Source organism: Octopus bimaculoides, chromosome 5 (genome assembly GCF_046866305.1).
Source record: "Octopus bimaculoides isolate indiv1 chromosome 5, ASM4686630v1, whole genome shotgun sequence".
NCBI lineage: Eukaryota > Metazoa > Mollusca > Cephalopoda > Octopoda > Octopodidae > Octopus > Octopus bimaculoides.
The window spans coordinates 1,942,611-1,957,237 of NC_142932.1; the positions used below are offsets into that span (position 1 = coordinate 1,942,611).

General features: G+C 34.2%; 1 long non-coding RNA gene across 1 annotated transcript in view; it reads right to left on the reverse strand.

The window, feature by feature from the left end:
* Window positions 1-1,507: 1,507 nt before the first annotated feature.
* The window catches only part of LOC128247862 (uncharacterized), a 92,454-nt gene continuing 79,334 nt past the window's right edge, over window positions 1,508-14,627 (reverse strand). The window contains exon 2 of the long non-coding RNA XR_008264187.2: window positions 1,508-2,487. This is a non-coding gene — a long non-coding RNA (uncharacterized LOC128247862). The remainder of the gene's footprint in view (window positions 2,488-14,627) is intronic.

Below are 14,627 nucleotides of genomic sequence, written 5' to 3' on the forward strand. Positions count from 1 at the left end.
TTGATAAAATAAGTATCATTCAAGTACTGGAGTCCATGTAATTGACTTATTCTCTCCCCCGAAACTGCTGACATTGTGCCAAAATTTGAGACCGTTATTAGTCCTACTCTAGTCATAAAATGTATGTCAAAATTACCTTCCACTCTTGCCATAAAATGTATCAGTCGAAATAGCTTTTGGTATTTATTCTGCATCCTTATCTTCTAAATTCAAATTCCACGAGGCCAAGTTTAACTTTCGTCCCTTTGAGGTCGTTATAATGAAATATCAGTCAATTACTCAGGTTGATTTACTCTGTTCAGCGCCTCCCTTAAAATTTGTGGCCTGGTGCCTATTCTTAGCCTGGTAGAATCGTTAAAGCATCGAGCGAAATTGCATCGAGATAATTGTTCCTGCTCTTTACATTCTGATTTCAAATCACGCTAAGGTCAACTTTTTTCTTTAATCATTCCGGTTCAATAAAATGAAGTACTAGTCAATTATTGGGATCGATATGTCCACTGGCTGTTCACCTTGTACCTATACAATAAATTATTATTGTTGGCGAGGATCAGTAGAGTGTCCGATAGAATCAGTAGAGTGTCCGATAAAATGCTTTGTAGTATATTGTAATTTCAAGTTTTCCGTTCAAGTCTTACTGAAGTTGACTTAACCTTTCATCGTTTCGATCGATAAACAAAACATCAGTTCATATATTTCTTCGCCTGTTTCCATACACCAAAAAATCGTAATTCTTATACCCTATTTTTCATCTGATAATTTCTAAAATAAGGTAAAGTCCACCGTGTGACAAAATGAATGAGAATTTAGATAGATAGAAGATAGAAGCAAGTCGGTGCTGAATTTTAAAATATCATCACTAATGGTGGTCCTTAAATTGCAAAGTTGGCTTCCAGTAGAGAGATGTTGCTTTAAGGAGCTAAACCATGTGGGTTATGTTTCCCCTCTTAAAGAGATAAACACATTGTGGGTGGCGACTAAGTGGGAAGTATGTTGATGCTTGCTAACAGGGTTTTTTGTTGTTGTTGTTGTTTTGAATTTAATATAAAGATAGGAGTGTTGGTGTTACTAACATCATTGAATAAAAACGATAGTTGAAGTGGTATTTGCGGTAGAAGTACTGATTTAAAATAAAATGCCTTGCGGTATCTAATTATATTACCTCTACATTATGAGTTCAAATTCCGTTGAGGTCGACTTTTGGTTTCGTCTTACAGAGATTCAATAAATAAAATATACTAGATAAGTACTAGAGGCGATTTAATCTGTGCCCCAACCACTCTGCGAAACGTGTTAGAAATTTATATAATTGAATAGGGAAAAGAAGTGGAGTGCCAGGAGTGGTTGAGCACAGATGAACCATTTTACAATATTCTAGTTATGTCTCCCTACATTCTAAGTTCAAATTTCTCTAGGGACCACTTTAGAGTTTTTTTCATTTATCAGGGAGGGGTACGGTTATATATTAAGTTGCCGCACATGAAATGGCCACTTAGAAACGAAAAAATAAAAATATTTATAGTCATTATTTATTAATCAAAATAGGTTTCATTAGATTCAACAACTTTTATCCATCGGCTTCAGAGACTATATATTCTTTCTTTAAAAAATCTTATTGTTTTTTGAAGCTATAAATTGTTCAAATTAATACTTTGCATACATTTTGTCACAGATGAAAACTCAAAATGATGGAATGAATGGTAATCTGATGATACAAGTCTGGAGAATATGGAGGATGAACCAATATTTCATAATTAACCTGCTGCAACTTTGCTGTGGTCTGATCTGCAATAAGGGATCTTGCGTTATCATGCAAGTGTATAAGCCCGAGTCTGTTTATCAGTGCCGGATTTTGCTTGGTTAATTTGAAATGCATTTGCTCAATTAGCTGGCAGTAGGATTGGGATGCTACTGTTTCTCTATACAGCAGAAACAAAAAAATTAATGATTTCTTGATAGCAATACCAAACAGTATCAACCATAAACTCTTGTGTGGCGTAAAGTGGGTTTTGAAACATGTTCAGGCGACTCTTCTGCATCTAGCCAATGGAGAGGTGTTTTACTGTTGTCATAAAGGACCCATTATTTTTTGTTAGAGATGATTAATGTTTTCAAAAATATTTCTTTTTCGTTTCTCGCAGAAAGAAAAGAACACACTGTCAGACGACGCATCTTGTTTGCAACGCTTAATTCATGTGGAACAGATTTAGCCATCTTTTTCTCTTTAATAACCGGTGCAATATGACGTCCTACCGATTCTTTCGAGACTTTTAATTTATTGACAAGAGCCAGAACAGTAGATCTAAGCTTAATCTCCCCAGCACATTTCAATGTTTGCTCATTAACCAATGATAGAGGGCGTCCATGGAGCGCATTATTCAGGCACTGAACCACCTTCCAGTTGTTGCAATGCACATTCTTATCCCAAATGCGATGTTTATATTTTCGACAACTTCTGAAGCGGACAGCTTCTTTTATGGACAACATCTGCAAAAAGCAAAGGAAAAAACATTAAATCCGATAATGCATGTCATCAATTAATGTAGAAAAATGTGTAGTAAGAGTTGATGCTTTAGATATTCACGAAGACAACTGTCAGAAGGTGTCCACTTTATGTTGGAAAACCTAATGCTTGTGTCGTAAAAGCTCCTTCCGTACGAATATGTTGTACAATCTGCTAATTAGGAACGAATCATCAATAGAACTTATAGAAAATTATATTAAAATAGATACAGGATGGACATACATATAGATATACACATATACACGCACACACATACACTCGCACGCATAAACACATGCACATGTACACATAGACATACAGATACATACGAGCCGAAAAACGAACACGCACACACACATTCACACAAACACACCCAAGGACATAAGTTCGCATACACAAATATACACACAGACACGCACAGACTTTATATTTCAGTCTACTCCACAATATCCTCCATATTTCGTCCCTTGCAGACGTAAAAAAAAAATGTCCATGATTACGACACCTCTTCGGCTGTTTTCAATACCTTCAAAACAAACATTACAACACTCCTAAATGTTTCGATATATATTACAGATCTCATAACTATCGGTTCGGTAAATATACTCATATATGCCCCTACTCCTACCCCAGTTTCGACGGTGAATATTCAGTGGTTCAATCAACTGAATTTCTTTTCCTCAAGTTAACAAACCAACCTCATTTCTTATCACCCATATGCGACGGTACACAATAGAGTGATATAGCCGTGACTCTAGAGGACAAAACTGGACTTTCTTAATTTCATGTTTTATTTTGTATCTTTTATCTTTTACTTGTTTCAGTCTTTAGACTGCGGCGATACTGGGGCACCACCCTGAAGAAATTTTAGTCGAATGAATCGACGACGTCCCCGACCCCGGACTTATTTTCAAAGTCTGGTACTTATCCTATCATTTTCTTTTGTGCAACCGCTAAGTTACGGGGGTCTTAAACAAACCAACACCGGTTGTGAAACGATGGTAGTGGACACACACACAAACACACACACACACGCACGCATATAATGCGACGGGTTTTTTTCAGTTTCCGTACACCAAATCCACTCACAAGGCTTTGATCGACCCGAGGCTACAGTAGAAGACACTTGCCCAAGGTGCCACGCGTTGGGACTGAATCTGAAAACATGGAGTTAGAAAGCAAACTTCTTACCACACAGCCACTGCTGCGCCTATAAGATATTATCAAGTGGAGAATCTGGGTAATCGAGAGAGATCAAATAATCCTATTAATGGACTATATTTAGCAACACCGAAGGAAAGAAAGGCAAACTTGGTCTGGGTGGGATTTGACTTCGAGTTCGACGTCTCATCCTCTTTTGTATAAGGAGTCTTAACATAGTTAGTATTTAACTCCAAGTGAAGGCGCCTGGCTGCGTGGTTAGAGTATTTGGCTCACGATCGTAAGGTCGTAGGTTCGATTCTCGGCGGCGGGTTGTGCTCTTGAGCAAGATACTTTACTAGACGCTACTCCAGCTAGGTCAGGTGGCAAAAATGAGTAGTACCTGTATTTCAAAGTACCAGCCTAGTCACACTGAATCTCTCTCAGAAATTCGTTAAGGATACGCGTGATTGTGGAGTGCTCAGTCACTTGCACATTAATTTCACGTGCAGACTTGTTCCGTTGATCGGATCAATTAGAACACTCATCGTCGTAAGCGACGGAGTGTGTGTATATATATATATAGTACCATTATTATCCCACGAGCTGGCAGAATCGTCAGAGCTTTGGAAATGCTTTGCGTTATTCGGTACACCTCTTTTGGGTCCTGTGTTCAAATCTTGCCGAGAACAACTTTAAGTGCTATACCACCGACGTCAATAAAATATTGTTACTTTTGTCTCACAACTAACACAACCACCTCTCAAAACCTTCACAACCAATCGAAAGAGTTTCTATGTGGTGGTAGCTCAACTTGATAGATTTACCAAGCGAATTTCCCTCGGAATGCATTGGATAGCATAGTCTTGGGAATACCATGCTCCGTTGTTCGATGGGATTTTCATGACTAGAATAATTTTTCTCCCTGGGACTGACAGGGGGCTATATAATCTATTCCACTATCAGCAAAAGGCTTGAAATTTTGGCGGAGCAGGAGGAAACTAGTGTATCTCATAGACTGCAGTCGGCAACTGGTACTTATTTTATTGACCCGGAAAGATGAAGGCAAAGTCGACATCGGCGGAATTTGAACTCAGAACGTCAAGACGGGCGAAATTCCGCTAAGCATTTCGTCCGGCGCAGAGTCTATTCTGCCAGCTCACCGCCTTATAGAGGACTAAATAATAAGAACACACACACACACACACACACACACACACACACACACACACACACACACACACATGCAAATACATTTTCACACATACACACAAAAAATACAAACACACACACACACACACACACGCGCATTCATATAGCAAATATTGGTTCTTAACATTGACTCAAAGCTAAGCCACAAATATTTTGTCACTTCAATCGACCTGGTACTTGACCTGGAACTTACTTTATGCCTTATTGATCGATACTTGGAAAAAAGAAAAGAAGAAATATCAAGCCATGGCTGGATTTATATGCGTACTATCAAAAAACAATTTACTTTCCCAACGATTCAAAATATCACTTCAACAATTTTGCCAACAACTACGGCTAATTCTACAATTACACACGCACTAGCGTGTATACGCACACAGACGTGAGAAGCACTGACAAACATACAAAATTAATGTTATTTTATCAATTTATACGCTACAACCAGTGCCATCCTCCATTTAATGAACTATCCGGCCTTTGAAATGGAGTAAATGACATCACGTGTTAATAGCTATCTACGTTCAGTTATGACGCACATGAGGAATGTCGGATGTCTGGTTTCGGGTCCCATGTTAGTGTTAAACTCTCATCGTGAACGCCATTTGAACTGTGAACTTTCTTTGCGTTTGACACATAATGAATTACTCGATGACTTTTATACCTGAATAGACATACTTACATACTGACAGAAGCGAGCATATATGCATATATGCATATATGCATATATGCATATATGCCTGTTAAGCGCATGTGTGTATGTGTGTATTTATGTATGTATCAGTTAAACGATAAAACATATTCATATATATGCTTTTGTATGCAAATATATGTATGTAAGAATGTATATGTGTATAAATATATGTAAGAATGTATATGTGTGTAAATATATGCAAGAATGTATATATGTATAAATGTATGCATATATGTATTATATATACACAACAATATGCATATATACTTAGACAGACAAAACTTTTCTATAAGTCATGGCTATGTGTATATGTGTTTGTGCATGTATTTGTGCGTGTGCGTATGTGTGTGTGTGTGAGTGAGTGTGTATATGTATGTTTGATTTGTGAAACAGTACACCCCTTACATGTGTATATATAATTCAGACACACGTACACACACACACACATACGCACACACACATATATATGATGGCGGTTCACTCGTGACCGAGGAAACCAATCACTGACCACTGCCAATGCAAAAACGTTTGCAATGCGGAATCATGAGGCAATTGTACAAGCAGTCGGCTTCAGCCCGGTTCGCGCCCGTACTTTCCATGCTCGCCGTGGTGCCCTTCCACGCAACCGAGCATTGGCTAGTCACCTCGCTGACCATTGCACAACCTAAAATTCTAGGGCCTAATAAGGTTTGCACAGCACCTAGCAGACCCTCTCACACCCTACTGACATGATCCAGGGACAAGTCAGGGAAAGATATCCAGTGCACGCGCACACACAGACACACGCACGCACGCACAAACACACACACGCGCACATATATGTATATATATATATATATATATATATATATATATATATATATATATAAATATATATATATATATATATATATATATATATACGTATATATATATATATATATATATATATATATATATATATATATATATATATATATATATATATATATATATATATATATACGTATATATATATATATATATATATATATATATATATATATATATATATATATATATATATATATACGTATATATATATATATATATATATATATATATATATATATATATATATATATATATATATATATATATATATATATATATATATATATATATATATATATATATATATATATATATATATATATATATATATATATATATATATATATATATATATATCAAAAGGGTGTGTTATAATACTATTCCATAGCCATGCCAATAATCCAACATACCTCCATCATCAGCTGCCCCACGGATATCATTATGGTTTCGACTCCTGGGCAGTACCATTCAATCCGGCGGTGTCAATAGCACTAAAATAGCGTTGTTTGGGAACAAACAAACCAAAGAGACCACAACTTTCAAACACATTTACCCAATGCACAACAGTATCGATAAATATTCCATAAGTAAATTACAACTCCTCCTAAATACCTAACTAAACAGTGAAAAGTCTATTAAATCATATATATATATATATATATATATATATATATATATATGCCAGAGTCGGGAGGTACGAGAGGTGAATACGTTTACTCATCAATGTTACTACTAGTTCAAATATGCTTGTGGCAGGTTTGGACTATTCACCTCTCATACTTCCATATTTTTCATGGTTTATAAACTCCTAATGAAATAATTTTATTGATTGGATCTCCTAGATTTCAGTTACATGAAACTCTGCATAATACTCCTCTGTATTGGATTATTAAACGGTCTGTTAGCCGTGTCCGTTAGAGGAGCTTCCTGTAAAAGTCACACGATTCTATGAATCCATATATTGCACTACAACATTTATGAAGTGTAGTATATTCTTAGCTACAATACCGATAACATGGATTTCTTCGATCTTCTTGCTTTGTTAAAGTATTTGAGTAAAATTATATTAATATTATATTAATTATATTAATATGTCCGACTGATTAATATTCTATTTATTTGTGCAACTGAAGGTAGCCTTGTATATAAATTGATGTTATGATTGCATTGTTCAATTAAATGGAGCCGCTTGAAACGGTCGTACTGCATCATTTCTTGATATTCTGTTGCTTATTTTGATTTATATATATATATCTCGATATATATATTAAAACTTGCATTAATATTTCACAGCAACCACCACACCAAATGATGTGAAATCTAATGCAGAACATAGAAAATATTGTCAGCAAATATCAAACTCATTTTTTTTTTTTTTGCAGGAATACTGGAGAATATGACTGCACACGAAGACAAACGCCAAAGTGTATGTGATTTGGTCCGTGCACAAATCATTTCTAAGAGGATCTCAAATATTGTCGGAGTATCCTTACGCTAAATTTTTAACGTCACTTAGAGAATGGACATGGGCAACGGCATTCGGAGGAAGTCTGGCAGCGGTGGGGCCAACAAGAAGTAAGATCAAGACATCACCAACACCCTCAAGTCGAAAATTTTAACGGACCCAACAACATCCATGAAGAAGCTGGCTTCTGAACTTGAAGTGGACACCAAGACCATCAGAACAGCTGTGAATGATGATTTGGGCTTCAAGTTCTACACCAGGACATCGAGACACCTGCTGACAGAACCTATGAAGGCCATTAGACTGGATAGGTGCAAAAAGGTTCTCACTTACTTCAAGAAGAACGGATCCACTGTGAAAATTTCTCGGACGATATCTCTGTGGATGCCGTTGAGAACCACAGAAACGATTGATACATTGCGGAGTCAACGGCACCTTCAGAACAAAACATCCAGCCCAGATCATGGCCTTTGGTGTTGTGAACACCGAAGGAAGAAAGATGCCCATCTACTTCTACACGCCCATAGAAAAGGTGGGTTCTGATGCCTTCTAGAAGACGCTGAGGCACCATGTCTTACCATGGCTCAAGGTCAACTACACGGAGGGCAACTATGTCTCTACCTCGATGGAAATATGTAATGAAATAAAAATAATGTATACTAAATAATTTTTTTGCGATATTAGTTATTGCCCAATGACCTCTTGGGTATTCTCGGGCGAATGAGACTGATAGGGCCTTTGTTGATTTTGAACGATCATAGACAAGGTGAAAAAAAATGTAAAAATTAATTGAAAACAACTCCATGTCTGAGAAATAACCGATTTGTGATGGGATTGAACGGGGAATATAGGAGCTGTTACAATCCAATATCGTGCACTACTTTCAGTTTTTCCTTTGGCTCCAAGATTTAGAACAACAGATCAAATAAAAGTAAATTATAAGAGAAAAATTTAAAAGGCTGCCCATTGCTCTGAAAGGAATTTAAATACGAATTCAAGGCATAGTAGGAATAGTTAAGAAGTGATTATTTTACAGTTTGATTTGTGTCAAATATTCAAATACATTAGTTCGAGACAAATAAGTAACGGAGAATGCAGGAATGCAAAAATTTAGTTTCTGGGGATAAGATGTAATGAAATTCGAGCTACTTTAAATAAATTGCGCGCCTGATACATACATGTACGTGTAGGTGTGTGTATATGCATATATATATATATGTGTGTGTGTGCGTGTGTGTGTGTGTGTGTGTATCTTGGATATATGTATATATCAAGCATATACATACATGCACACACATACACGCACACACGCACAAACGTATATCAATCTATATATTTTGTGAACATTTGTGGAGCGGTCAAAGAAATCGGCTGTAACACTCACATCTTTCTTCTTCTTCTTCTTCTTCTTCTTCTTCTTCTTCTTCTTCTTCTTCTTCTTCTTCTTCTTCTTCTTCTTCTTCTTTTTCTTCTTCTTCTTCTTTCCCGCTCTGTTTCTTTCCCTCTCCCAATCCATTTCTCCGTATGTATATAACTACGTACATCTGTACATATCTCTGTGTTTATATGGAGTTACAATGACCAATGCCACATAATAACCGACAACTTCAGCCTGATGAGATTTCATCAGGCTATTTCTGAAGACACTCATATAAGGGCGAATATTCCAGTACCTTCCAGTACCTTCCAGTACCTTCTAATTTAAATAAATTTTCATTCATTTCTTTTACGGGTAATTCTAAGAACAACCTGCCCATTCTTCACTCTCTCTCACCATCTCATTCTCTTTTTATCCCCCCCCCCATTTTTCTCCTCCACTCTATCTCTTTCTGTATATATATGTTTTATCTTTTAACTGTTATCTTTTACTGTGGCCATGCTGGAGCATCACCTTGAAGAATTTTCAGCCAATGTATCAACCCCAGTATTTTTGAAAGCCTGATACTTATTCTATCGATCGCTTTTACTGAACTGCTAATTTACGGGGACGTAGACACACCAGTATCGGTTGTCAAGCGGTGGTGGAGGACAAACTTAGACACAAAGACACACACACTCACACACAGATATATATATATATATATATATATATATATATATATATATATATATATATATATATATATATATATATATAGTTGGAATTTACAAAAAGCAAAAGACGAAGACGGGTGTGTAAACATCAAATAAGTGTATTAGTTTAACGCTCGGGAAGGTGAAAAAGTCTTTTACGTTTCGAGCCAACGCTCTTCTACAGAAAGGATCACGAGAAAATAAACACAGAGAGAGAGTAAGAACAGCTTTAGTGGGCAGCGGTCAATCATAGCGATATGGGCTTCTTCAGTTTCCGTCTTCCAAATCCACTCACATGGCATCGGTCGGCCTGAGGCTATCGCAGAAGACACTTGCCCAAGGTGCCACGCAGTGGAACTAAACCCGGAACCATGTGTTTGGAAAGCAAGTTTCTTACCACACAGCTACGAGTGCATATATATATATATATATATATATATATATATATATATATATATATATATATATATATATATATATATATATATATATATATATATATATATATATATATATATATATATATATATATATATATATATATATATATATATATATATATATATATATATATATATATATATATATATATATATATATATATATATATATATATATATATATATATATATATATATATATATATATATATCAAACAATAAGCAACACGGATTTCAAAAGTGATTGCAGTACGCACGTTTCATGCTACTTCAATTTATTTAAGTAATGTGAGCATTACCTTAAATGCAATATGAAGAGCAATCTTCAGCTGCACGAAAAAATGTAGAAAAAAAGACATATTACAAATGTGGCAACATATTAAAACCAAGTGGGAGAGAGCAGAGGAAGAATATATAAGTCCATCTTGACATAGCAGGGTCTATCAGGCTATTGTTTGATTTTAATCACCCATCCTTTTGGGATGTGATATTCGGGTGCCTTCGCATAAGTACCATATTCAAGCCTTGAATCTATCTATCTATATATATATATATATATATATATATATATATATATATATATATATATATATATATATATATAGCAATTAGAAAATGGAGGTTAATATGCTGTATCCAACGACTTGCAGACAGTATATATATATATATATATATATATATATATATATATATATATATATATATATATATATATATATATGTACATATATATACATACACACACATACACACACATACATATATATATATATACATACATTTATATGTATGTATGTATGTATGTACGTATGTACTATTCGGCCTGTGATTATAGTAGAAGACACCTGCTCAATGTGCTACGCAATAGAATTGAATCCTAAACCGCGAGATAGCAAAGCAGCGAGCATGATAACCACATACCAACGCCTGCGTAAATATAATTCTGATTAAACATTTATCATATATTTAATTAATATATAATGAAAATTATATAATTAAATCAATTTTTGATATCAATTTCGAAAAGACATAAAATTCAAATATTTATAAATATTTATTGAAAATATATCAAGGTGCTATAAATGTATAACGATAAAAGATATTGCTGTCGTCGGCTTTTTGTTTTTTAATACGAATGAAATACAAAATTTATTCAATACAAATAAATTCTTGCTTCTATACCACTCTTGTTTTAAAATGTAATCTAATTAAGAGACAATGATAAATATAAAAATACATAATACTGTTCTTGAAAATTTGCTTAAAGTTGATAAATAAAATATGGATATTAATTGAATAAAAATACAATTATCTCGCATATGTACTTTAAGTGGCTGTATGAGCGTACGTGCGAATAAAGACAGACGCGCACACGTGTGTATATATACATACACACATTATATATATACATACATACATATAACATATATATATATATATATATATATATATATATATATATATATATATACATATATATATAACATATCATGTATATATATGCATACATATATACATGTAGATATATATACATTCATACTTACACACACACACATACATACATACATATATATGTGTACACTATATATATGTATATATGGATATTGATGTATACATATATATATATAAATATGCATTCACATACGTTGAGAAGCGAACACGCGCACGCACATGCATATACAGTAGTCCAGAAACCCAGATAGATTTTATCGCAGAACACAAGATGTGAGAACATATATCCTATGTAAATGAATACCATATTAGGGCGGGGTATTGTAATACGCATAGGTTATATTAATAAACACTTTGCAGTCATAGACTCGTTTGATATATATATATATATATATATATATATATATATATATATATATATGTATATATATATATATATATATATATATATATATATATGTCTCACCCATGATTTCACAAATTTAGATTCATATACATAAATACATACACTCTCGCGCACAAACGTACATCATGCACACATATACACACACATCACATCACATACTCACATATATTAATGCTGGTGTGTACACAAAATTTTAACATCTTAGTTTCATACGTACATACATATTGATATATATTGCGTCTCTCTCTCTCCCTCTATATTGTTATATATACGTATATATATATGTATATATATATATATATATATATATATATATATATATATATATATATATATATATATATATATATATATACAGAGATAGGTCAACAGACAGACAGACAGACAGATAAGAAGATAGATAGGTAGGTAGGTAGGTAGATAGATAGATAGATAGATAGATAGATAGATAGATAGATAGATAGATAGATATACACGCATATGTGTGTATAAATAAATAAATTCAAAATCATATGTTTCAAATTGTTATAAAATTCATTAAGTAAAATGTAATTAACAAACACCTATAAAATATTGCACCTCCTTGTTTAGAAAACAAGAATAAAAATGACTTTTGTGTTACTATGAATCGGAAAAGAAAGAAAATTAGCTAATTTTCAAAACCTGCTTGATTTAATGTTCGTGTATGATTTTCATAGCTTTTGTTTAAAATAATGAATAAAACTTTTTTTTTTCATACGTAAATGTTATGCAATTATATAAATTGCCCTGTCATTGTGCTGAAGTCATATGTTTTTAATTAATAAGTGGCTAAAAATATTTTTTGTTTACTGTTAAATTTTATCTTATCATTCATTTGAATTGTAATGAGATTTTTGATGAATGGTAATGAAAGCCTGCAGCATGCTAAAGCAAACAGCTTTATTTTTCACTGTAAGAAATGATGAAAAGATATGTTCATAGCTATTTAAGCCGGCGAGCTGGCAGAGACGTTATCACGCCGGGCGAAATGCTTAGCGGTATTTCGTCTGCCGTTACGTTCTGAGTTCAAATTCCGCCGAGATTGACTTTATCTTTCATCCTTTCGGGGTCGATTAAATAAGTACCAGTTACGCACTGGGGTCGATCTAATCAACTGGCCTCCTCCCCAAAACTTTCGGGCTTCGTGCGTAGAGTAGAAAAGGATATGTTCATAACTATTTAGTGAAAATTTTGATTCAATTGTTTAACTTAGATTTATTTTAAATTTGCTAATATAGCTTTTTATCTTTGACTTGTTTTCGTCATTAAACTTCGGCTATGCTGGGGGGGGGGGCACTGCCTTGGAAGGTTTAGTTGAACAAATTGGCCCCAGTAATTATTTTTATGTCTGGTTCTTACTCTCTCTGCCTCCTTTGCAGTAACGCTAAGTTACGGAGTCGTAAACAATCCAAAACCGGTTGTCAAGCAGTAGGTAGAGGACACAAGCATAAAACTACACACATACACACAGACATATGCACACTCATATATATATATATATATATATATATATATATATATATATATATATATATATATATATATACGTGACACCGGCATCGGTCATATCTACGATTTCACTCGGCTTCACGAGCACACTCATATATATATATATATATATATATATATATACATATGTCACATAACTGGCTCTCGTGCCGGTGGCACGTAAAGAGCACCCATGGCACTCTTTGAGTGATTGGCGTTAGCAAGGGCATCCAACCGTAGAAACCATGTCAAAATCAGACTGGGACTTGATCCGGCTCTCTGGTTTACCAGTTCCAGTCAACGGTCTAATAGCCATCAACTATTTACTCTCATCGTAGGTAAAAGAATGACGGATAGTTATTTTCTGATAAGTGGTCAAAAATTTGTGGAACATATCAAGATAATCTTCGTTGCTTTTTCTCTGCTTCTCTATTTTAAAAAGTAGATTACTTTTGTATGCAACTATAACAAAATGGCTACCAAAATAACTGATATAAATGTTATATTGCTATAACTGAGTAAGCCCGAAAATACCTTGAACAGTAGTCATATTGCTGCTCTAGAATAGCTGCGGTGGAGCGTGTCATGCAAGGTGTTCAAGCTGTACAGGATTGCCACTTTACGCAGGTATGCTACGTTGAGTGAGGGGACGACCAAATTGGTTACTGCACTCGACGGTTAAAATCCACCCTACTCTACTGAATATTATCTACTTACACTTAAATGGATCTATCTATTAAGCCACATAAAATAGTACAGCATTTCGACATGTCAAAGCAGATATCACCTTGAAAGATTCAATGAAATTCCTTCATTTCATATTCTTGTATTCCATCATATATGTTAGAACATATTCCTTATATTCTTATAGATGTTATCAATTA